Source organism: Pararge aegeria, chromosome 6, assembly GCF_905163445.1.
Source record: "Pararge aegeria chromosome 6, ilParAegt1.1, whole genome shotgun sequence".
NCBI lineage: Eukaryota > Metazoa > Arthropoda > Insecta > Lepidoptera > Nymphalidae > Pararge > Pararge aegeria.
In genome coordinates, this window is record NC_053185.1 from 5915200 (window position 1) to 5942748 (window position 27549).

At 34.9% G+C, this 27549-nt stretch overlaps 1 protein-coding gene across 1 annotated transcript in view; it reads left to right on the forward strand.

Annotated features, from left to right (window-relative positions):
* LOC120624779 (leucine-rich repeat-containing protein 70) overlaps positions 1-27549 on the forward strand; it is a 164566-nt gene that overhangs the window by 75535 nt on the left and 61482 nt on the right. Inside the window, exon 2 of the mRNA XM_039891509.1 lies at positions 463-512. The gene's annotated coding sequence lies outside the window, so the exon portion shown is untranslated. The remainder of the gene's footprint in view (positions 1-462; positions 513-27549) is intronic.

The following is a 27549-nucleotide window of genomic DNA, read 5'->3' on the forward strand; positions in this document are numbered from 1 at the left end:
TTAATGCGACGTTATGTAACTGCGGTTAGTCGTTTATTTGAAATTATCATGATATTTTCAGATCTCCATTCTTTGCTTGGGTAAATTAAGAAAAAGATCTTTTATTTTTCAATGATTAGTATGTCTTTTAAGTGCGGATTAATATTTAATGGGATGTTATGAAACTGCGGTGAATCGTTTATTTGATATTTTCAGATCTCTATTCTTTGCTTCGGTAAATTAAGAAAAAGATATTTTATTTTTCAATGATTAGTAAGCCTTTTAAGTGCGGATTAATATTTAATGGAACGTTATGTAATTGCGGTTAGTCGTTTATTATTATGGGGTTATAACGATTAAGGTTACATAGAAATTAGTGTGTTAATAGTTCGTTAGCTTAGTGTTTAGGCTAACATACTATTCCTGGTTGACAATAAATTATGAGAAGCTATGAGAGTAAAACAATATTTCTCCTCTTTTCAGAATTGAAAAGTTGCGTATCAACCAAGAATCTTCGGCTAAGAATTCTCAAGGTGAGTTTGCATTTATTAATGTTTTATTTCTTATTCCCAGTCTTAGATCTTCAGGGAATAGTAATATTGTTTCCTTGAGTAGAAAGCAATGTTACGAGTATATGAGTCGAGCAGCGTACAAAACTCTAAACTAAACTAAATTGAATTGACAGATCTAAAAATAGTGCTACCCTTTTCCACAGGGAACATTGTGAAAAGGCATTAATTTAAGTTTGCTCAAAGATTTATGTTCACTGGAATGAGCTGTATTATATCTTTAGATTACGTTTCAGTTTAATACATCGCCATGCTTATTTCTACCAGCAAGTAGGTAAGGTATTGTTTCAATGCTGTGTTCCGGTCTAAAGGGCGTGGTAATTACAGGCTTATCACATACGCCTCGAGTTGATGGACACAGCATGCGTTGCGGCAAGTTGCGAGACGTGTTCCTTGCACTGCGAAGCTTTGCTCTCCTTATGGGTGATTATTTACGCTCACCACTTGGTCTTGGAGTTTGTTTGTTTGTCCTACCTTCACGCCATAACTTAGCAACCAATTAACTTGATTTTTGGCTTAGAGTTACTTAAAAAGACGGAGAGTAGCATAAGTTTCTTTTTATCCAAGTTAAACATGTAGTTACCACGGGATTTATAAAAAAAACCTTAATAAACAGAGTAGCGTAAGTAGTAAGCGTCGCTCTGTCAGTACCCACCGTCCAAACTTCACGTCTGGCTTCATTGAAGATCAGCGGTATGTCTTTAACAGGCACTGCAAACATGCTGGGTGAAGACCATTTTGGGATCACACCGTTCCTATAATTTTTGTGACAAGTTGTATTTTAATTCTAGTGTGTGTATATGCAAATAGAAGTTTTTTCTTTCTTTCTTTCTTTCTTTTTAGTAGTAGAAGTTTTTGTGACAGAGCTCGTCCGGGGAAGTACTATCACCATGCTTATTTCTGCCGTTGAGCAGAAATATTGCAATTGTTGCAAATTGTTTCGTTCTGAAGGGCGTTGTTGCCTGCCTGCTTAATATCTATGCTTTAAATTGATGAATACAGGGCGGCATGTTGCAGATTATTGCTCTAACCAGGTTGCTCTTCTAATAATTTTAAATTACATTGTGAGATGGTGATAACAAAAAAAAAACACCCGGCTAAGTTTGTTGTGGGCTTATTCTTAGACCACGACGCGTTTGGAACCCTCGTAGCTTTAGTTTTAAGTTTCCGAATGTGATTATCGCCATCATCTCACTACCGTGTAATTCTTATGTACGCATCAAAAGTGCCACCAAGTGGGCCTACTTGAATAAAGATATTTTTGATTTTGACTTTGGCGTGCTCCTTGCATGCCCTGATAAGTGTTGCTCTATTTATAGGCGGTGGTGGCCACTAACCATCAGGTGGCCCATCTGCTTGGTCCGACATTTATAACTATAAAAAAGACAGAAGAACGCGGGTAACAGCTACTTATTACTATAAATAAGTAATAGTTTAAAAAAAAACTAAAAAACACGCTTTTTATAGAAAACCGAACTAAAAAATAGAAAATAAATTATAATAAATTTAAATTAAAAATAGTGAGAATAAAAAAAAAAAATTTAACACTATTCTTAATTTCAATTTATTAAAAAGAAAAAACTAAAACAATCTTATTTTTTATATTGAAAATTGGAATAATCTTCTCAAATTAGTGTATTGTCATCGGTCCTCGATATGTCTACAAAGTTTGAACAGAATCTGACCGTTTAAAGTGGGTCAAAATAGCGTCCAAAGAAGTCGGTTATAAACATAGTAACAAACATACATGCAAACATACAGGTGAAGCTAATAAAAGCGAGTTAAAAATTGTCTCATCTTAATTGTGCCATCAGATATCGTCGAGCTTTTAGCTATTATCAAGGAATATAAAAGCTTTGTTGGCAATGTGCAAAAGACTTGCTAAATACCGACGCTACCGGTAGAATGTCAGGCTCAATTAAAATCTGGTCCAGAACAAGCGTTCTCATTCATAGTTCGTTATCGTGTCAAGTGGAATTGTAGAGAAAAGACTTTTTCAGTTCGCTTCACAGTTTTGCAAAACAAACTAAAGTGACTTTATTTATGGTTATAAATAATATACTAGCTGTCGCCTTCACACTTCGTCCGCGTTTATTACGGTTTTTGGAAAATCCCGCGGGAACCGTTGGTTTTGCTGGGATATAAAGTAGTCGTGCTCTAAACTTACTCTATAAAGTCTGCAATAAGCCAAATTCAAGTCGATTGGTTGTTAAGTTGAGGCGCAAAGTAAGGGAAACAAACAACACACACTTTGCGTTGATATAGTATTGATTTTTGCTCTAGCCGATTACTTACATTAACAATGCCAAGTAGCGTGATGATTTATATTATAATGTATGATGACCTTTCATTATAAACAGGATATTTAACGGCCGATTGGCGCAGTGGGCAGCGACCCTGCTTTCTGATTCCAAGGCCGAGGGTTCGATTCCCACAGCTGGAAAATGTTAGTGTGATGAACATAAATGTTTTCAGTTTCTGGGTGTTTATCTATACATTATAAGTATTTATGTATATTATTGATAAAAAATAAAAATCAGTTCTCTTAGTATCCATAACACAAGCTACGCTTACTTTGGAACTAGATGGCGATGTGTGTATTGTCGTAGTATATTTATTTATTTATTATTTGAACCACAAAAATACTGAGATGGCAGACTAAAATATTGATGGTGGTGGAAAACCTTCAAACAGAGCTCACAGGGCCGTTCAGCAAGCTGAGGCATAGGTTATCATTCTCCTGAAATAAACCGGCAACCGCGCCCTTAAGACTGTTTTCGAGCAAAACTGCTCGACGGCAGAAATAAAAGTCGTTCTTGTTTCTTGACTACAAAGAGGACCTCTGAGCATCCGCTTACTATATCCAAGAGTTTTGGCTGAGCATTGATAGTCCGCAAAACCGCAGCGTGGAGCAGCGTGATAGGACAATGCTCTAATTCCTTCCTTCCTTGACTTCATTCACACACTCTCCAAGCTCTGAGCTACGTGATGAGATTTTAAATAAAATTGTTCGTACATCTACAAAATTCTAACACTAAATCTAATAAATTCCTGACAAAATCTAGAACGTAAATGTGGTTCGTAAAGAACCTTCGTTATCGTGCCACGTTGAAAATTGTTGGGAACAGCCTTTTTATTTCATTGTGAACTTTTACCGAACAGAATACTCTAGCCGCAGGCGGTTTAACGTAGCTGAAATAGCTTTGAAATTATCTGTCACAAGATAACAATCAACTAAGTTGGTGCGCGAGTTGTTGACATATTCGACTACGGATAGTAAGGTTCTGGGTTCAAATCCCGAGTCGGCCGAATACTCTTATGTATTGAATTATTCTGTTAAAAATTCTCAGTAGCAGTCTGGAGTGAGGGAATTGGAAGCCCATCAAACTTCTTTAAAGCAGCGTGGTGGAGTTTTTTGAGGATATTATTCATCATATCGACACATTACCGGCCCACTACAGCCCACGGGTCTTCTCCCACAATGAGGAGAGGTTAAGGCCTTTTAGGCGTTAAGAGAACATTATGGGGAACTCTTAGGCATGCTGGTTTCCCCACGATGTTCTCCTTCACAGTTGAAGCAAGTTATATTTTTATTTATAAGACGCACATAAGGATATTATCAACGTATCCTTAGTAAATGAAATAAAATCACCCTTTCTTAATTTTATAAGATTGAAATTGCCTTTATGTACTTAACAATTTAATTTAGCGTGATATCTTTAGAACAGTGACTTTTTTAATAGTTTATATGAAATTTGTCACGAGGTAAAGTCACATAAAACAAACAAACTTATCGTTTCAAAAGTGCTTACAAAGTAGGCCTGCTGTTTTTTTCAGCGGTTCAACGTCTTTTTCTGTACTGTGGTAATTAGCCAATTCGAGAGCCTCCCACAAGGTCACACCACAAAATTGACCAATTCCGCTTAGACGTTAAGCGATGTGCGCTCACCACTTCCCTGGAGAGGTCGTCAATAAGTGGTTATGTTGTTACCGACGTTAGCAGATGCATAATATGATATAGGCAGATCAGAATACAGTTGTTACTACTCCTCCGGGCGGAAAACGGGCAGCAGTGTCCGACCGCAGTAAATAGTAGTAACCGCTACTAACATTTACTGCGGTTACCAACCAGTCTGCCCAGCGTGGTGAGTATGGGCAAACCTTCCGTTCGGAGAGGCCTTTAGCCCAGCAGTGGACTCTAATAGGCTATTAATGGAATATATTATCTGGATTACAATAGAGTTTAACAACTCGTCGCTTATGTGATCTCCGCTTTATGAGCATTCCCGCAGAGCGTCGCTTCAAGAGCCCGCCATCGCTTTGCAACATATAAAATAGTTGCCAGTAAAGAGAAAGTCGTAATGAAGCGTGTGAGTGCTCATTGAGTTATAAAGTATCGTTCGTGGTTATTTCTATTTAAAGTGAATAATTATAAAACCTCTTTTGAACTGGAACTTTCGTAGTACGTATTTTTTATTTTTTTCAGACCGGAACACAGCATTGCAACAATGCTGCTTAGCGGCAGAAATAAGCATGGCGATAGTACTTCAACCGACGAGCCCTATCACAAAAGGCTCTATTACTACTGAAAGTCCTTAAAATATGTGAAATATCAGTTGCGTTATTTTAGTAACTATGGGAAAAAGTTTTGTTTATTCGTACATTTGTTACCCACCTTTGCTAAACCGATGTTCGGATCTTCATAAAATTGGGTATAAGGATAGTGGTATCCTGACGCGGACGTGACATTGTCGGATATACATTTTCCTTGGAAGTATACAAGCGACCATTTCTGTGGGATATAAAAATTACTGCTGTACCTATACACTGGTTAACAGTTTTAACTATGTTGACGAAGTTTATATAATGTCGCCAAGATACGTTGCACGTGCTGACGGACATAGCCCGGGAAAAAGCAGTTTTTGTGAGACTGTTATAAAAATGTAATAAACCGGACGAAGTCAGCGTAAACAGCTAGTAGATACAATATAAAATATATTCTATTTTGCAGTAATATATCCGTCTAACATTGTCAAATTTCATACTCGTATACACCCTAATAGATTTTATACGCAGTTACCTTTTATTCACACTACGCTGGCCTATTATAGAATAACGCGATGTGAAAACGTGTTCATTCCTCAAGAGATATTCGCGACGTGGTTTTGAAAGAGTTAGAGATGTGACGCTGTCTTTCAAGTTTTGCATTTTTTATCGATAACAGCATTGGCTTGATTAATTTCCATCGTGCATACGATCAAGATGGAGGTTTTTATAGTGCCTAAATCTGTAACCGAAGTCACGAAAATATTTTCTAAGCATTTACTTTTTTATTTACACTACGCGGGCCTATTATTGAATAACCCGATGTGAAAACGTATTCAGACCTCTAGAGATATTCGCGGCGTGGTTTTGAAAGGGTTAGAAACGTAACACTGTCTTTCAAGTTTTACATTTTTTATCGATAACAGCGTTTGCTTGATGAATTCCCATTGTGCTTACAATTAAGATGGAGTTTTTTTATGGAGCCTACAAAGCTGTAACCAAAGTCACGAATAGGTTTTCTACGCTTTCTTTTTAGACTACGCTGGCCTATTATAGAGTAACCCGATGTCAAAACGTGTTCAGTCCTCAAGAGATATTCGCGACGTAGCTTTGAAAAGGTTAGAGATGTAACACTGTCTTTCAAGTTTTATATTTTTTATCGATAACAGCATTTGCTTAATTAATTTCCATAGTGCATACGATCAAGATGGAGTTTTTTTATAGAGCCTACAAATCTGTAAACAAAGTCACGAAAAGATTTTCTACGCGTTATAGAATATATATCCTATTACAGAATAACCCGATGTGAAAACGTGTTCAGTCCTCAAGGATATTCCGATTTGAAAGTGTTAGAGATGTTACGACAGCTTTTTTTACATTTATCGATAACAGCATTTGATTGCTACAATGTAACTTGCATTGTGCAAATGGTGTAAGATGGAGATTTGTACAAAGTCTACAAAACTGCATTCCAAAGCCATTTAAAAAAAAAAATAACTGGCTTGTTCTTTTTAGTGGTTAGCGTGTTCGTCTACCGATCAATTCAAGTTAATTTAAATATTTCCTTATTCAAATGGGGCTTCAAACAAAATGGTAATACTTGAATTTTTAAACTTAAACCTAAAGTTACGAGGGTGACAAACGCGCTATAACGAGCAATAATGCATATATATACCCAATCTTTTCTAAATTTTACGTAGTTCACTATATTATATTATGACTGGATACAGTTCATTGTGGAATTGTATACAATTTCTTGAAAGAAGTTGTTAATTTTATAAAGCCCAGTATACTGTATAGTAACTGCAAGTTAATTGTTGCTTCTAATTTTGAAATTAATGCAGTCATATTTTGACTTAAATTTTAAAATATTTTTATTAAGATTTTTTGTATATATTCCATTGCAAGTAAGCCCTTGACTGCAATCTCACCTGGTGGTAAGTGATGATGCAGTCTAAGATGGTAGCGGGCTAACCTGGTATGGTAGTCTAGCCCCTAATCGGTTTCTACGCGACATCGCACCGGAGCACTAAATCGCTGAGCGGTGTCTTTGTCGGTAGGGGAGGTAACTAGCTACAGCCAAACCAGACCAGACCAGAGAAAATTCAGAAATTATAAATTTAAAAATTGCCCTGACGGCATTCGAACCCGGTACCTCCTACTTAAATTCACAGCGCTGACCGTTGCGACTTTTTTAGGTATTGTGTTAAAGTCAAGAACTCCCTTAGTTTCGGAGGACATGTTTAAGTCTTATGTCTCGGTTTTAATACACCAACAAGTGGTGGAGTTATGTCCCAAATCCCTCTCATAGGAAGGAACCGCTTTATCCATTATCCCTGCAGTAGACTTGTATAAAACTAGCTATTGAACTTTGACTACACCCGTGTAAAATTTGGGTCAAACTGAATAGCGGGTTCTATTTATAAAACGTCCTATCGAATCGATTTTGGACAAAGTTGAAGCAGTACTTGAAATCGTCAATAAATCTGACTAAGATAAACGCTTTCAAACTGCGAGAGCTATGTCTTAATTATTTGTCCACTTTTTTGCTTGGTTTGCGTTTTTGATTTAATTTCGATTTTCATTTTAATGAAAAATAAATGAAGTTGTAATCCAAATAGAAATGGTAAGTTATACTCGATAAGGAGAATAAATCGCCATTTTCAATTTGGATGGACATTGTCCGGCTAACTTTGTTACTTAATTTTAACACACCAATATTAGCTACATACTCGTATGTAAAACTTATAAAAAATAATTAGTAACATCTATGTTAATATATTGCATGTCCTACCATATTCTAGCAAAATAAAAATTGGATGATAATTTTATTAAAAATCTGAAGGTGTCTAAAGATAAATCTTTTAGATCAATGCATGCTTTAATGATTTACGGCTCTAACGGGTCGTTAACTATGGACCCGTTATCGAAGTTAAGAGTCACATATCAAGTGATCGAAAGAACTATGCTCGGAGTATCTAAAAATGATTTATAAGGGTACCAGGTTTTTCCAAAGCTAAGGCTAAATATACATTACTAAGTTTTCGAAGTAGTAAAGCTTCTTGTGACAGAGCTTGAGGAAGTACTAGAGCCATTTTCATTTCTAATGCCAAACAGCCTATGTGTTCCGGTCCGAAGGGCGCAAACTATATATAGGATATAATACTATTGTTGTTTCGGAAAAGGATCAGGAAAATATTACCACGGTGTTTAAAAATAGGCCATTGCTGCTATGACAAGCAAATAAAACTGTAACTGGAAGATTTCTGTACATTTATTACATTTTGAAAATTTTGGCCGGGGGATGCTGGATAATCGATACTGAGTCCAAAACAGATTTTTATTTAATTTTTGTCTGTATGTCTGTCCGGGCATCACGTGAAAACTACTGAACGGATTTAAGTTTTATTAAGTTTGGTATAGTAGCTAGCTGATATCCCGGATCAACATATAGGGTACTTTTTATCCCCTAAGGTAAGTTTCCCCCAGGAAATGGGATAAAAATGTTATAAATTTTACTTCATATCTTTTTTTTCAATTTGCATAAATTTTAATAATTCTTTCGCGGACGAAGTCGCGCGGTTCCGCTAGTCCGCCTACGCAGTAATGTACACACAAACAATGTTGGTAACTAACGTACGTGTCCAAAGCTTACGTGACTAGTGTTAATTACTTATACGGATTAACCGACATGTCTGACATGGCAGTGTTACAGTTATAACCCTTTGCTATACTCAAACTACCCCAGAGAAACACAATTCGAGTCCCCACGTGCAATTGTTACTTTATGTACCTGCTAGATGTGAATAAAGCCATTAACTGAAACAGTATTTTAGAATTTGAATTAATATATAAATAAACTTTTATTTTACACCGAAGAAAAATAATAATATGATAATAATATATAGATCAAGTTAGATATAGGATAAAATTTAGTGCCCGACCTACTTCCAGGCAAGGCAGGTAAAAGATAACATATAGCTATATAAATTTAAGTAATTAATATTATCTTTTTTTTTTCTAATTCTAAGGTTGCCTGGCAGAGATCGCTATTAAGCGATAAGGCCGCCTTTTGTATTACTACTTCTTTCGATATGTTTCTGTTTTTGTTATATTTTAAATATGTTAATGTTGTGGTATACAAATAAAGAGTTTAATAATAATATATTACTTGCTTCATCGGTGAAGGAAAACATCGTGAGAAAACCTGCATGCCTGAGAGTTCTACATAATGTTCTCAGTGTGCGGAGTCCACCAATCCGCACTAGGCCGGCTTGGTGGACTGCCTTAACCCTTTCTCATTGTGGGAGGAGACCCGTGCTCTTTAGTGGGCCGGTAATGGATTGATGTGATGATGATGATGATATAAATTTTACTTAATCAAAGTACACGCAATATAAAGAAAAACTTTACACAGAACATTTCACAGCATAGCAAATATACAGATAAATATATACATATCCGTTTTCACTAACGATCAGCAAATAAGTAACATCTTCCCTAAGGAGTAACCTAGGCATTCTTCAACCGTTCATTAATAGTTATAACCTAAGAGTTGGTGAAACGTTTTTTTAATAGACATCGCCTAAATCATTATGAATTCTTAGATTTAGTGAAAACGGGCAAAACTCTGCTTAATACTTATGTAGAAACTAGTATCTTTACACAAGGAAGACGAACAAAGTAATATTAATAGAAGTGATCCTTTTTTTATTCTTATTTATTCATCACTTCCTTAACGATACTAATGTACAATTTTATGTTACTTATTTAAAAAAGACTTGGGTGTTTAAATGACGATGTATAGTTATGGCGATCCTCATTATAAATCTGTACCACATCGGCGATTCTTCTCTTTTTCTGTTCTTCATTGGTAATCTTTCTGGCAAAGTGATATATAGTGATAAAGTGATATTTGACGGCCGACTGGCGCAGTGGGCAGCGACCCTGCTTTCTGAGTCCAAGGCCGTGGGTTCGATTCCCACAACTGGAAAATGTTTGTGTGATGAGCATTAAGTGTTTTTCAGTGTCTGGGTGTTTATATGTATTTTCTAAGTATTTAAGTATATATAATTCATAACAATATTCATCAGTCATCTTAGTACCCATAATACAAGCTTCGCTTACATTGGGGCTAGGTGGCGATGTGTGTATTGTCGTAGTATATTTATTTATTTATTTATTTATATATGCTGTGGCTTCAAGTGGAAAAATTGTAAAGTGGCTTAAGCGATTAAGCTGAAAAAGTTCTTCTTTGACACAAATTAAATTGCTTTACATAAAACGAATTGAAGCTATAGACGAAAGCTTAGGTTGGTGTTTTAAATTATTGCGAGCCTACATGCATTTGGAAAGTATACCTAACAATGCCTGGTATTCGAGTGACTGTTATTTATACGATGACTCGTGCCGCCTAAAACTAACTAACTATACATTGTAGTCAATCATTTCCTAGTAATTTTTTTTTTTTAATTAGCGCAATTCAATCGCAATGGAGCGATCTGTCAAAAATTATCTTAGCGTCTTTCAGGTTTTTGTATATTTCATTAGAAGTATGCCCTTGACTGCAATCGCACCTGGTAGAAAATTATGATGCTGTCTAAGATGGTAGCGGGCTAACCTGTTAGGGGTTTGATGGTAGTTCTTAAATACCCAAACACCTACCCGGTTTCTACACGGCATCATGGGGAAACTAAGGCTGAAGCTGGCCACTAAACCAGGTTAGAAAATTTTCGAAATTATAAATTGCTAAATTGCTCATGTCGGGAATCGAACTGGAACCTACCACATATAACGTAGGTTGGAGGTAAAGCTAAAAATGATCTGTCCTGTCCTACGTCTGCATCCGCCCTTTTTATTTTCTCTAATCAATGTCGACAAACTTTCCCATCGATATACGCTGTCACTACCGGGTCTCACCACTAGCTAATCCCTGTAATAAAATCTAATCACGTAACCCGTGCACGGAACTTTCTCTGACCTCGAATATTATAACTGAAACGGGGCAAGACTTGCATAATGGCGGACGCCGGAAATAGCAGTAAACATTTCAGGCTTTTTTTTCGTAGGTACGTACGCCTTGGCCACGGCCGTTTTATTTCACTGCCTATAATGATGATTAAAAATTTTTAGGTTTCCATTTTAGTTTTATAAGTGTCTTATTTTTTCAATATTAATCAAGCATAATACATTTTGAGATTTTTAGTTGTGTTAGAGCATTTTATGACAGAGCGGGTCGGGGGAAGTACTGACGCCATGCTTATTTCTGTCGTCAAGCATTGTTGTATTTCTGTCAGGTTGATGCACTAGTATGGGTTCCTACCCTGCGAAGTGTTGCTTTGTACAAAGGCGATGGTTTTCTAGGTTAAAAACCAGGTTATATATATTTCAGCGAACCATATAAAATCCAAAACCATTTTTCAACCAAATAACTATTTTTAAGTTTATTTACAATTCTTTGGTTCGCATAGGAAAAAGAATTATTTTATAGAACCCCTGTTTATGATTCTGAAATTATAATCGATAAATAATTAGTTTGAAATGTCATAATTTTATATTATATGCCAAATTGGTATTATTTAATGTTATTTTATTCATTTTAGTATGCGTATTTATACACGAAATTATAATTTGGGCTACTTAGTATGTAAATTTAAAATGAAGCTGGAATATTTAAAAAGCCATCACAATTTACTGCGGCGCGACGATGTGAAAAGAAAATAACTACCAACTGTAAAGCGAAAACGATTACAAAATGTATTTTAAACTAAAAAATGGAAATAGTCATACAACACATTTTTATTTCAATCTCGCCCAAATAACTTTAACTCGAATATTCCAGTAACTTTTTTAGAATTGAATATTTTAACAAGGCTTGGAAATGCAATTTTCTACTCCGTTTTATTCAATTTAAATAACTAATAACCTTAAATTTACTATCGGCCTCGTGGTAAAAACTCAATGTGTCTTTATTTAGTTTCGCGTACAATTTAGTTAAAATAATATAAAATAGTATAAACAAAATTTTGTAATATTATTCTTTGGTTTTGGTTACATTTTTTATTCAGTAATGTGATGTGAGAAGTACCACATAGAAGAAAATTTAGAATATAGATCTATCACGCTGCTCCAAAATGTTGAGGTAGTATAACGTTTTACGAGTTTTTGCTGTGTGTGTTTGTTTGTGTGTTATTCCTTCGTGCCCTAACTAAGCAACTGATGGTTCAAATAACCAGCACATAAGAACCCGATCAGCAGGTCCCCAAAAATTACAGGTACTAGGAAGAAGAATAAACGACCAAATCTTGCAGCGGAGTAAAACGAATTTAATTAAAATTTTGGTATTTAAACTTTCGATCATATACAATTTAAAATAATCGAATAAGATACTTTTCTCACTATCTAGTCACAAACATAGTTAGTCCACAAATTCAAAATTCAAATTCAAAAATCATTTATTCCCAGCAGGCCTAATATAAGCACTTTTGAAACGTCTCAAACTCGTCAAAACTCTACCACCGGTTGAAATTCATTTTTCTATTCATTTTTACTGTATCACAATATCAGCTTAATCGTGCTGCTGTCATTGGCGTTGACAGAAACCATCAACATGATTTTTGGCATAGAGTTGGTTGAAAGGACATAAAGTAACATAGGCTACTTTTCATACCACACGAGTAAGTAAAAAACGGGAATAAACATAGATTTCAGAACATGGGAAATTGCGAGTATAATCCCTTACATCTAAACGGTTTCTACCCTGCAGCGTACCGGATTGCTAAATAGCTTAGCGGTACGTCTTGGTCGGTAGGGTGAACCCCCACATCGCTCGACCAGTGAACGTTTCTGTAATAATAAATACTCAAAATATCCCTGCCGTGGATTTAACGTCCTGGGTTCAAATTAGTTAATTCTCCTAAGGAGTCAACTTTTTTTTGCTTTTGATCAACTTAGATTAAAACAATTAACTACAAGTAGGTAACCCACCTCGTCTCAACCCACACAGAGTCTATGTGACTAGGCGTAACTATATTAATTTCTTTATCTTTAGACTAACATCTGTAGGTATATGCCTACCGGCAGTCAGGAGTTTATGATTGCAACTTATACACTAGCACACCAAATTTTTACCCCACGTAACATTCACAATGATGAAATCAAGTTTAAATAGGTTCTATTTAGAATTTGGTAAGCAATTCAGTTTTATATATTTAAGCATTTCATCGACCAATAGATTCCTAGGGATAGAACAATTGGTGTTGCACTCTGGGGACGTGCATTATTAACGCATTTATATTTTTGTCTCATAGGGCGTCGAAAATTCTAAGCGAAGTAGTTGCGAACAACGTTACGTACGTAAAATATAATATAGGTAGATGGGTGCGTAAGTGTGACCTTCATAACGGAAAATAACTTTGTCTGACATAGACTAATGATCCTGCTTTTATCTAAATATACCTACGGCATGAAGAATATGCCGTAGGTATATTTATTTTACGTTCCACCTCGAAGTGGATAGACGACATGAAACTAGTTGCTGGGAGTCGCTGGAACCTGGTGACCGTTTTGTCGATCATCCTAGCTCAACGGTGAGCGCTGTGAATTTAAGTAGGAGGTCCTGTGTTCAATTCCCGGCAGGAGTAATTTGGGAATTTATAATTTCTGAATTTTCTCTGGTCTGGTCTTGTGGGCTTTGGCCGTGGCTAGTTATCACCCTACCGACATAGATGTGCTAAGCGATTAATTCTTCCGGTGCGATGTCGCGTAGAAACCAATTAGGGATTTGACTACCATACGCCCTATCAAGCCCGCAACCATCTTAGACTGCATCATCACTTACCACAGATGAGATTGCAGTCAAGGGCTTACTTGTAGTGGAATAAACAAAAATTGCGGGCCAGTCTTGTGGATTTCGGAACTTTATACGAAAGTCCAATATCCAGCAGTGGACGACAAATCATTTTAAGGTAACAATATTGTATTGAACAGCGACGTAAATAAAATTAAAAAAGTGGTAATAGCCTAATAGACAAGGCTTCGGTTTTCCTTTCTGGAGGATCGAGTTCGCTCCCCAACACGCACTTTTAACTTTTCGGAGTTATTATTAGAAATCACTTGCTTCAACGATGAAGGAAAACATCGTGAGGAAACCTGCAAGCCTGAGAGTTCTCCGTAATGGTATCAAGGGCGTAAGAAATCTACGAATCCGCACTTGACCAATGCGATGGACTACGGCCTACACCCTTGTTGTTCTTAGAGGAGGCCAGTGCGATGGATGCAGTGGACGGGTTTTGGGTTCATAATGATGTCCATAATAAAAGAAAAATAAAAACTCATTGCAATGCAGAGGGCTAAATCTCTCGTGTGCCTTTCAACATTGATAGGTTTAGTTAAATAATTTAAAACCAGTAGGTAATTGTATATATTTTATCCCATAATTAAATCAATGTTTCGTCAGATATTTAATATTTTCACAAATATTAACGTCGAATTTACATATTTCACGACGGATTGGACCAGCAAGAACTATAACGAGTATGCTAATGACTTTTATAACACACAGGAGTTTCAGGCCTCGCAATATTGTAGGCATTACAAACGCTCCGGTCAAACTAAAGCACAATGGGCAATTACTCTACACCTGACCGGGCACTGTTAGCTCGAGTTCAAGCCACAGGAGACAGGTGCTTTGGCAGTACGTGTGTATACCTACTATACATTGAATGTAAACTTACAATGTCTATAAACTTAGCGGTCTAACTAAGTTTGTAATGGTGTAAACTTTGTATACTTAAAGTTGCAACGACTCGTGGCAGCTAGTTTTTTTTAGTCTCGCAGTTTATTTTATACTATTTTAGATAAAATGTTTAGACCTGTCAACTTAGTCTCAAAAAGCAAGTGTATTATTTTTAAATGCAAAGCAAAAATAGGGGGTTATATGTTCTGTCTTGAATACTTGAACCCGAAATATAATATCTTATTTTTTGTTATTTTGACTTCCCATCGTGCACGAATTTTACGCACCTGTAAGCAAAGCGATGCGCGCGCGTAACGATCGACGGCTTTCTAGCACTAGTCAAAGCTTTGTATGAATAACTACTATCTGTTTTACCCATAAGATAAGATAAGATTGTTAATTTTTCCAAAGTTGGTCATTCTTGTTGTTACATTATCATACACAGTCCGTCATATTACTACCAGTGTACACATATTTTACAATGTGATATACTACAGTCGCTATCAGACTGATTTAAAGACATATACTAATTTCGGCATCGACGGTAGGAGAACCATTGACAGAGAGTCGCAGGTTCGAATTCCATCAGTTTCAAAAATTTTTATATGCGGTTTAAATTCATTAAATACTAGATATTCCTGCGGCTTCGCCCGCGTAAATTTCGGGACGCAGCGTACATAGTCTACACCTATAGTCATACATGAGATTTTCGACAAACATTTTGTTATCAATCGTAATTTTTTTTTAAATAAAATGTATCCTATATTACTTCCGATAACTCTAAGAATACGTGTACAAAGTTTCATGGTGATCGGTTAAATAGTTTTCGCGCAAAAACGTAACAAACAAACTTACATTCACATTAATAATATTAGGAGGATAATATGGAAATTCATTTATAGGTCCGATAAGGGGTTATATTACTCTTTGATTAATCTTTGACCGAGATTGAGTACCTATTAGTTTCTGGTGTAAAACTGTCCTAAGCAATTCGGATCAGCTGTATTTAAATAATAATCCAGTAGTAGTTATTAATGTTGTACACAAAAAAATATGTATGAATTAAAAATACTCCATGAACTCTACTCTAATCTACTCGACGCTGCAGTGTGATGAGAAAAAATAAATATAGGCATGTATCATCGTCATCATTATCACATCAACCCATTACCGGCCCACTACAGAGCACGGGTATTTTCCTACAACGAGGTGGGGTTAAGGCCGTAGTCCACCACGCTTACCAAATGCGGATTGGTGGACTCCAGACACCTTTGAGAACATTATGTAAAAATCTCAGGCATGCAGGTTTCCTCACGATGTTGTCCTTCACCGTTGAAGCAAGTGATATTGTAATTACTAAAAACGCACATAATTTAAAAAAAGAGGTGATTGCTAGGATTCGAACTGAGCCCCCCGAAGGTGAAGTCAAGCCAAATGCGCTATCACCGCTGTGTAAAGGCATACATATGCTGTGTTAATCGAACAAAACGGGCGCATAGCTAGTAAACAATGCAAGTGTTTTCATGCGTTAATACCGAAAATAAAAGAGAAGACCGTGTTTGTATTGAGAAAGTAGCCTACAGAAAAAGCAACAGTGATACCGTATTTTAGAAAGTATTAAGTAAATAAAAGAAAGAATAAACTGAATAGGTATGTGAATTGTACACGGAACTGATTGCGATGATAAAAATGAATGATTTTCAGGAATAAAAGCAGCCTATATTACTCTCTCTGTCCTTTCAACCGTCCATTGCCAGAAATAAAGTCGATTGGATCTTGCTTAGTTAAAGCGCAAAGGAGAAAGAACAAACAAAAAACACGCTTTCCCTTTTACAATATTAGTTAGGACGTACGTCACACAATGATACAGGAGCGGAGATACAATATACTATAACTAGCCTGTCTTTTGTGGTAGGTACCGCAGCCAACTGTATCTAGCACGTCGAGCGTGAAGCGAAAAGTCCATTTTGCTTTAGACGATCGAGCGTTTGTGATTCTTGCACCCTACAACGTTGCAAAACAAACAGACTCTCCCGTTGTCACAAAGCCCGTTTGAAAACGCAACAAGCATTAAACACAGCGAGAAATAAGCATTCTTGGTGTTTGCTAATTAGCGTGACGTCGAGTTCAGTTCATCTTCTTTTTTATCATAGCTTGATAACCTGCCCTCTACCGGATACCGCTTCTATACCGGATAGCGGTCTCCTCTAAGATTTAGAGAGGTTTATACCGTAGGCCACTACGCTGGGAAAATGCGAAATGGTTTATTTAAATACAATAATTGATTATTGTAATGGCACTAGACAGAATTTGGATACACATAATGTTTTTTTTATAAATGTAGTTACAATTAATTGCTGGTGTGTCTTATAAATAAATAAATACATCCAATCATATTTTTGAAATCGTAACAGTGTTCTATATGAATAGAATAAAAGTTTGTAAACGGACAAACAAGCCGATATTCCAAACTACTAAAATCCTTCTATAATTCAATGTTCGAGCTTCTACAGCATATAGTTTTAAAGGAAATTGTATAGAAATTTACAATAAACTGTCGGTTGATATATTGGAGCTTAAAAAAGTTCAAATTTTATTTTAAAGGTAAGCTTATAAAGTCGTTTTATAGTATAAAGGATTACGTAAACGATAAAAAGCTTGGGTCTGAATTGTAGCTCTAACCAGATTGCTTCTTGATTAGTTTCAAATGACAATATGAGATGGTGATAACAATAAGGTACACCCGGCTAAGTTTGTAGGGGGTTCTTCTTAGACGAGGGAGCGTTTGGAACCCTCGTACCTTTAGTTTTAAGTTTACGGATGTAGTTACCGCAATCATCTATGCACACATTTTGTATGTGATGAACGCATCAAAAGTGACATCAAGAAAAATTTTACTTTGACTTTTACTTTACTTTCTTAGTAGGTACCTAACTAAAATCCACTTGAAATTTTACTTTGATGAGTCCCGCATTATACAAGGGATTCCCTAATTAGTGTTTGCTAGCAGTCCATTTCATAAATTACAAATTAGCTACCTAACTTAGGTCTATCCTCATTCGTACAGAAGCCGCTCGGTGTTGTAAAAAGGTTTACTTTTGTAAAATTGTTATGTTACTTATTCAAGTCACTCAGCTCTCATCACGTTGGTGCATAAATACTTACCTTTCTGAGATACGGCGTCGCAAATTTAGTTTTACACAACTGTCTAAGCTGAATTGATAGAGTAAAAAAAAATGGATCTTATATTTATATTTTAGCAAAAGTTATTTTGATTTATTTTTCTAAGAAGAAATTACAAATGTAATTATTACTCAAAAGTTAATGCGTTAAATACAAACGAACTCACTTTCGCATTTATAATGTTAGCATTTTCACGGATTTTTGGGATATAAGTTTTTACGTGATTTATCCCAAGACATAAGATATTTTAAGTATATTTTATATATATATTAAGTTATATGAAATCTTTTAAGCCATTTTAGCATTTAAAGGTAAACAGAAGTAGTAAACAGAATCGGGTTTTGAATCTGAATATGGAAACAGTGTTTTAAAACATAATGGTTTTTTCCTTATCAAAGTAACTTAATAAATCATTCCGACAGTCTGTTATGATTCTGTACTTAATAATACAGTGTCCAATAAAGTCCAATAAAGTCAGCTTGATTTTGATGCATTTGCGTTTTACTTAAGTTACAAGTGGCGCAGTCAGTAGGATTCGATATTATAGTACTCCTATAAAAGGGAGTATGATTTTAAAAACACAAACACTTGAAAACAGTTTTGCATTTGCTATATTAGAAAAAAAAAATCAAACATACGGGCATTTACTAACCGATCGATCTTTCAAAATGACTCAGCATACTATATACAATTCTTTACATTCGTAGTAATTTAATTGTTAAAGTTATCAATATTTTATTAACATAAAGGAATCACAAGGTATTGTGCAAAATAAACTAATTTTATGGAAAGCACAAACCTTACTCTATGTATGTATTTTTAGGGTTTAGGGATTATTTTTGCGCGACGTTATTTTAATAAACGTAAGAATTATGAGAAAATGAAGTAGTTTATCTTGTTGCAAATGTTATAAATTTTGTTGTATTACTAACCTTTCTGAACGCTTAAATGTCAAAGACTTTTAACTAAAGGCCCCGGCGTGATCATTAGTCTCCGTCGAGCTAAATTGAATTTTTTTTCATCGTGCTTAATACCAACTTATAATGAACGTATTTTATTTATTCTTTTATTTGACTTTAATATGGAAAATTTATAAATATTAACGTTTGAACGCGCTTCATTTTTATTTTGTAGTCAAAAAGATGTTAATCAACATTATGTGTCTTTATGACAGGACTATAAGCGAGACATACAAGCGGACATATAAACTAGAACTGTATGATGCAAAATTCGAACCATCAAAGACGTAGACACGTCTTTGAAGGTTCGAATTTTGTAGTTACTTTCCCTGACGTCATAACGGTGAGCCGTGGTTCCCAGTCATTATCACTGGCACCTGATAACAAAATCATTATGGTACTTAGGAGTCGTAGTACGCTGAGTAAATAGAAGAAGAAGAAGAAGAAAAAGTCTTCATTGCACATACAAATATAAAACCAGGTTAACAAAAAATAAAATAAAAACGATAATATACATATGCACAAAGGCGGTCTTATCGCTTGATGCGATCTCCAACAACCTTTGGTTGAAGAAATATATTAGAGAAAACGGGATAGTGCAATACTTATATTGTGCTAATTATAAACATTACATACTAATACTACATATATATATAGTAAAAACATATATATTTATATATATGTATATAAATATAAATATATATATATATAATAAATAGGTAAATAGGTTAGTATTGAGCAGTGAAAACTTTACATCAATCTTTTTATGTGAGAGAAGAGTTATGCCTAGTTAAGTGGAACATGTATTAGGTTGTTAATAATAATGATGGGAAATAGACGTTTGTTATTACAATAATTCAATTGTTAGGTTTAAACTAACGATTGGTCTCGAACCGTAATATTCTTCTATCCCCCAAAATAAATAAATAAATAAATAAATAAATATACTACGACAATACACACATCGCACATCTAGCCCCAAAGTAAGCGTAGCTTGTGTTATGGGTACAACGATGACTGATGAATATTTTTATGAATAATATACATAAAATACTTAATAATATACAGATAAACACCCAAACACTGAAAAACATTCATGTTCATCACACAAACATTTTCCAGTCGTGGGAATCGAACCCACGGCCTTTCACTGAGAAAGCAGGGTCGCTGCAAACTGCGCCAATAGGCCGTCAAATAATACCAGATTACTAGCTCTCTGAATCTCATCTACTGTGCTTCCTCCAACAAACTCAAAAAGACTACGCCAATTACCTCAAAAATACATTTTCAACACATTTTCAATACATTTACAATACATTTACAATACATTTACAATACATTTTCAATACATTTATAATACATTTACAATACATTTGGGGATGTTCATTATCAATATCCGCTGCCTAATTACGCCCCTCTGCTGGCTACAGGCCTTCCTCGAAGGAGATACGGTTTTAGGGTACAGGCTCAGGACACTGCTCCGATCGGACTTTAACCATTATTATCACAAATTAGTGATGACCAAAACCGATAGCTTAACGTGCTCTGTTAGGCCCGGGGGAGGACACTCGGGGTGTTTATGTTCAGACTATTTATAACAATATTGTGAATTACAGTCATCTTTTAACCTTAGCGGTTTATAGAGGTATAGAGGATTTTCATGAAAGCTTGTTGCTTCCAATGGCATTTTATTTAAAGTTGGCCCGCTGCCAACATAGCAGCGAAAGTTTGATTGAAATGTATGCAGCGCTTTTTGCTCTTTCCAGCTAAAAAATGAACACAGCAGTTACTACAAAGTTAATTTTCAGATTGAATTTTAACGATGAAAAGTGTTGTTAGTTATTTTGTGAAAGGTTTGTAAACCACAAATTTATTTCATAATGTATTACTATTTATAATAAATATTTATGGATGCAAATCATAGTAATAATAGAAAGCTAAATATAAATCTAGTCCAAGAAAAAATTTGTAGGTTAAATTTACAGAAATTAAATAATTATATATAAAGGCTTTGTCTCTATTAAAATTCAAAAAAACAAACAGCGCGAAAAAAAAACAAACCTGAAATTTATAAATGAATATAATAAGTAACAACATTTATAATAAGTAACAGAAAATGTTGTTATCTAATCAGTTATTAATCTATAATTTAGCTTTAGTTTCTGCAGTTATTTTACTTAATAATCCTTTTTAACCCTTTTTTGTCATCCACCTTTTTTATCTCTTACATTATTCATCAACGAACTTAAGAGGAACTTAAACACAACACAGATATTTAAATAAACCAAAGATTAAGTTTGATACAGTAATATCACTTGAATTATCATTATTTCCAAGAAAAACTCTATGAATTATTTATGTCCTTGAGCTTTGAGATCCAAATAACTGAATAAATGATAACAATCAAAATCAATATGAAATGTGAATCATTAATTAAATTAAAGTCGTGGATAATTTTTTTCTTTTTATTTTAATAAAAATAAACTTAAACTTAAACCTAATGCATATTATGTCATAAACGTAACCACTTATTTATAATTTTTGTTGTTATTTTAATTAAAACGAGTAATCGTTCAATCACATTGATTCTGCAAACGATATTATGTTACGTAGTTTAAAGTAATTGAAAAAGTAGTTATTAAATAAAATCAAATTATTTCAGCGTCTCTTGAATACCTACCTATGGTAGCATAAAATTATTTTTAAAATGTATTAATAAAGTTAAATTTGGCAGAGCTAAGCGGGGTGTCTATGTCTGCATATCTTTACTGGGATAATTTTGTATATTGCTCTTTCATCTGTCTGAACCAATACATTCCACAAACGTGAAAGCCAAAAATTCTTTATTATTAAATTTACATTTATAAGAAATAGGACTGCAAAGTCCCCCACCGATTTTTAAACGAGACAGCCTGAAGAAGAGGTTCTTGACCTAGCCTTCTTTTGTATTGAACAAGTAGTACTTGCCTTTATGCCTACATTTTAATAATGAAATATAAAACCCGATTTTTTAACTTAATGTAGAGTATCGATGGAAAGATAATATCATAACTGACTTGTTATTTAAAAGCGAAGAGTCAATCTACTCGTGTGGAAAGTCATCTGGGGCATTGATGAAAATTGCGTGACGTTTAACTGATGTTGGTATTTTTAACTTAATTAAGGTGTTAGTAGCTCCATGGAAATGGTGCAATGGTATTTCATTCGAGATTCAGTTTTGCGAGAACGATAGAGTAAGCGGACCGGGAATTCCTAGAGGAGGTGAGCTACATTGCACCGGTGACGCCATACGCCTTTGCGAAATATCTTGTGACCGGAGGAATAGGAACGAAATATCTATTCGAGATGGTGACGACGGGTGTTATATATATCCGTGGACCGAAGAGGAACCGGAACGGCCGGGAGACATGGATTCAGTTTTGCGAGAACGATAGAGGAAGCGGACCGGGAATTCCTAGAGGAGGTGAGCTACATTGCACCGGTGACGACACACGCCTTTGCGAAATATCTCGCGACCGGAGGATTAGGAACGAAATATCTATTCGAGATGGTGACGGGTGTGATATATCCGAGGATCGAAGAGGAACCGGAACGGCCGCGAGACATAGACATTTCGTCAAAGGAGGAAAACGTGAAAACTTAGTAAAGTTCAGTGGAAACGGGAGTCAAGCGATTTATCGTTCTGGTATGACGAATACAATTAACCGTTAGACCGCTACCAACTTGTACTGTATCATCACTTATACTTACCTTATCTTATCATGAATTGCAGAAAAGGGCTACCTTGTAGTAGAATAAAAAACCTTTTTGCAAAGTACATAATAGTAAGTAAGTAAGTAGTATTTAACTAGCCATGTATATCGGCTACTTTTTAATAAGCTCTAATAAAAAATTGCTCAAGCATCTCAACGTGAAAAAACATGAGGTTGATGAGGCAATATCTACGATTTACATCGTTGGTGGTAGTCGTAAAAAATAAATGCCCAATCCGAAATGTGTCGTGGAAAAGTTGAGAAGCTGTCACCTGTTGATTTCGCGGAGCCGTAACATTTTATTGTGACAAATGATCTGTATTTGTCCCATATAAAAATATTAGTATTTTCGTGGATCACCATGAAATCATTGCACGTGTCGCATTTTTCGGATAATATAGATAGTAGTATATTTTTATGAAATAAGCAATTAGGTACTTTTTTTTATTTAATCTCCTAGGAGGATAAATATCTCGCAGACTATTGATGTCTATGCACTCTTTGCAAATGTAAGGTTATAAAAAAAACAGTCGCATACAAGACATGCCCAGGAAAACGCAACGACAAAAGTTTTTTTTTTGTTTGGTGGGCATCTTTTTTTAAACTTGGTAGTTTTAATAAAAATATAGAAAATCAGTCTCATTCAAAAGTGTCTACAACTGCTTTTGAAAAAACGGATTATAATAAACGAAAAATGTTCCTTTGTGAGTTGTGACGTGGGTTGTTATAACTTTTAATTTTGTTATTTGTTTTTCCATAAGTTCTGTGTTCCAATCAGTTCATTCATTCATTTATTCTGTCATCAGTCCATTAGTAACTTGTTTTGTTTGTAAATTTGAAAGCCTTTGTGCAGATCCAAATTATATCAAATTAGTTTGTACAAAGCATTATAACGAAATTCTAGTATACTTAACTGTGCGGCTTTCTCCATTAATACACGTATTCTGTAGTACACTTTAGTCTAATCTTTTTACAAAATATTCTCTCAACGAAGTCCCAACTAAACTTGTCTCGTCAGGTTTGCTATTGACTACCAATTCTATTACCGCTTACGATATGCTAAATTGTTCAGGTTGTCACGCAACAACGGATAACAGTCCTACAGTTGGCTGAGTTAAAATTGAGGTTATTTACCACCGAAAAACAATAGAGTTCCTTCGGTATAGGGGTAAAAGTTTTTGACGATTTTACACTCTATCTCGGTCTTTAAAATGATCCAACAATTTCACTGGAGGGTTTGTATCAGCTTGGATATGCCTAATTTAAGTAAATAAAATAATATTCGCTTCTCCTATCTTGACTTTGATACTAAGTAACTCTTGTTAGTATCTGCATAGATCCACATTACAAGCTTATGCTCTTTGTAAAGAAGAGACTGCAACAAGGTTGATAAGCTCCAGAGGTTCCTCAGTTCTCGACTAACTTTCGCGTTATCTTCAAACAATGTCATAGCAAGATAGTGTCGACGTGAACGGGAACAAAAACGCTTGGTGCTCAGTTGATCTACTTTTAAGTAGACTAACGTGTTGCTTTTAGTAATTGTATTTAGAAATGCATCAATGTTTTTTATAATGCTTTTGCCTTCGTTTTTCTATTCTTCTTTTATTTATTCATTTTGTAGTGGTGTGCAAACAAAGAGGGTCTATAAAAATAATATATTTATTTATTTACTGTTTATTGTTATTAGGTACACACAAAAGATAATAAATATAGTTAGATCTAAATATAAATAATAGGTAACATGTTTTGCTCTAAGCGAAAACCCAAAGTATGTGGACACAATCTGGACTTAAATGAAACAAAAAGTAAAAATGAAATGAAATGAAATTAAAGTTAAAAACAAATAAAATATTTGTAATTATTAACCACTATTTCAATTAATTATCATCAATTTAATTCCAATTCAAATAAATCTAATTCAATTACAATCAACCGCCTGGTTGGCGTTGACCCGCCTTGAAAATTTTATTTTGTTCGTGAAATAACTTCCACATTTAGGTTAAAATGGGTAAGGTTATAAACCCCTTGTAATCGCCAAGTTAGCATCCGCATTCTGGACGCACAATAAGTAACATGGTAAATGGCTTATCTTGATATTATTTTTAATATAAGAAGAATAGTTTACTACCGTTCAACAATAGCTGATCAGAAGAACTTAATACGCTTACTGAAATAAATTAATATCTTCATCATTTTTAAAGAAGATCACAAATTTACATTATTTCATTATTAAAATAACTGTTAATTATTGCAAACTAGCTTATTAATATTATCCTTTTTCTTGAATATTTTGACCATAAAAGTGTAGCAATTTAAACTTCACGTTTTAACACGTACTTGAGAACAAAGACAAGTAGGTACAGCAGTTTACTGCAATTGCAAAAGTTCGGAGCAATAGGTGAACAGTTTATGGAGCACTGTTAAAGTTTGCATTTTCTACAGCGAGAACATGTTAGCACATGAACAAGTTTTATCTCGTGCGGCTCATGTGGGGTTTAGTCGGGCGTCGAGTGATTGCTCATTGTGCTTTCGATCAAGTTTCATGCATTATGTACGCTATGAAATAATATTTGTGATAAACTTGTCACTGCCATTCGTATTTGTAATTCAGTCGCAGAATATGTGTACCACCTATGAACCATTGTGTCTTTTGTTGAAAACTTCATTGAAATCTGTTACGAAGTTTGAAAGATCTAAGCGTACAAAAAGCGGGCGTAACTTTGTTTTTTCTAAGTAATTATTGTTCCGGACCAAGCAGAAAGACCAATCTCCAGTATTATTCCCATGGCCCATGGTTAAAATATATAGGCAGAAAGTACAGTCATAAAATGAAACGTTAGTATTTCGCCGTGTCGCTGCTGAGCTGAAAATCGATATACGATAAAATCTAAAACCCCCCCCCATCGCTCCCTTCCCAGGAGTCTCGGGTGGAGTGTGCTTCTTTATCGTAATAGGTTTTGAAGTTCTATCGACATCTTTTATTTTAACTTATTATTTTAACTTTATTACAAGCACCTTTAGCTTGGGAGCTATCAAAGTCACAACCTTTTGAATCCTCCATAATCTTCGGCTTCTCATAGCCCCCACACACCGGCTACCTTTTTCATCCCGGGGATACCAACCATCTCCTCAAATGTGGGTTACCTAGCAACATTAAAGGCTCACAACGGCATTATGATTATTGTGTTGCTCGTTATATTTTTATCAAAATAAAATATATTCTGCCATCCTTTTAGAATGTTTCTTGCAAATAAATGCTATAATTATTAGCATTTATTTTCAAGAAACATTATTATTATTGTAAAAGGATGGTAAAATATCTTTTATTTTTATTAAAATCTAACGATCAACACAATCATCGTCATCAACATCGACAGCCTTTAATGTCGCTAGTCAAGCCACATTCATGTCGCTTGTCTGCGGCTTCGTACCGGTACGTTTAATCACTCTCGATTTTGTCGGTTGGTACCTAGTAAGTGATGGTGAAATTTCAGGAATAATAAATCCCTGAATTCCACTGTATTGTATGGGTTTCACGGTCAGTGGGTTAAACTGTCAGTCCTAGCTTAGTATAATCTCAGCATATTAAGTCTATAAATTCCAAAGACAGAAATATATTACGACAATATACACATCGCTTCTAGAAGTATTTGTTCTTTTTTTTTGTTTTTCAGAACTTGATGTGGTGTACAAATAAAGAGTTTTAATAAATAAATAAAAACTCCATCTAGACCTAATGTGAGCGTAGTATGTGTAATGGGTACTTACATAACTGATGAATATGCTATGAATAATAAAAATAAATACTTATTATAAACGGATATAATAAATTCAGTTGTGGGAATAAAACCCACAGCGTAGGACTCAGAGTGCAGGGTCACTGCCAACTGCGCCAATCGGTCTGAGCAGGTTCGCTTCACAGATCTCAGCTAAATGTCAAGTCAAGCATCTTCATGTTTACAATATAATTGACTAAGTTACGTTCGTGTATGTATAGTTCAGACAGCCTGATTCGGAGTAGAATAATTTGAAAGGCATTGTTTACCGTGATAACGTTTAACTTACAATATCACTGCAAAGTTGTGTCAGTCTGTAAAGTTAGGTATATTTAATAGCAGTATCGAATACTTGGAAAGGTTCAACTGTTAAATTATAGGTTAGCTAACTTCCAGTTAATTAGAAGGCAACTTTTGTCTTGTACAATTTTAGAGATACTAACTTTTGATTTTACATTTGACCTTTAATAAAAACTTGCCAGTCTTGCGAAAATAGTTCTTATTAGAATCATTGACAGAAAACTCCTATAATACTTAGTATGAAGGCGTAATGGAAACGATAAAAAGTTTTATTGGTCTAACCAGGTTGCTTTTTTGATAATGAAATATGAGATCGCGATAACGTAAAAACATCCGGCTTAGTAAGTTGTGGGCTTCTTCTTAGACCGGGGCCCGTTTTAAACCCTCACAGCCATGTACCTATACTATTTTATGTAATGTACGCATCAAAAGTGCTATTTATGTGCCTACTGGAAAAAATATACTTTTTGTATTTGACTTGAAGTCAAATTTTTAACGCAAAAATTTTTGCAAATTTTTGAAAGCGCGCTGTAACAATGTCTCTTGCAGACAATTCACACTATATTATTAATAATACCTTTTATCTGTTGAACTTCAACACCGATCGTGATAAACTTTGGCACGCATTAATACATACCTACCGTTAATGGACATACAATACTGGAAAAGTACCAGAAAATTTTAAATTAAGCTAAACCGATTATATTGAACTTTACCATATAGACAGATTACATTCTAGAGACTCCTGTG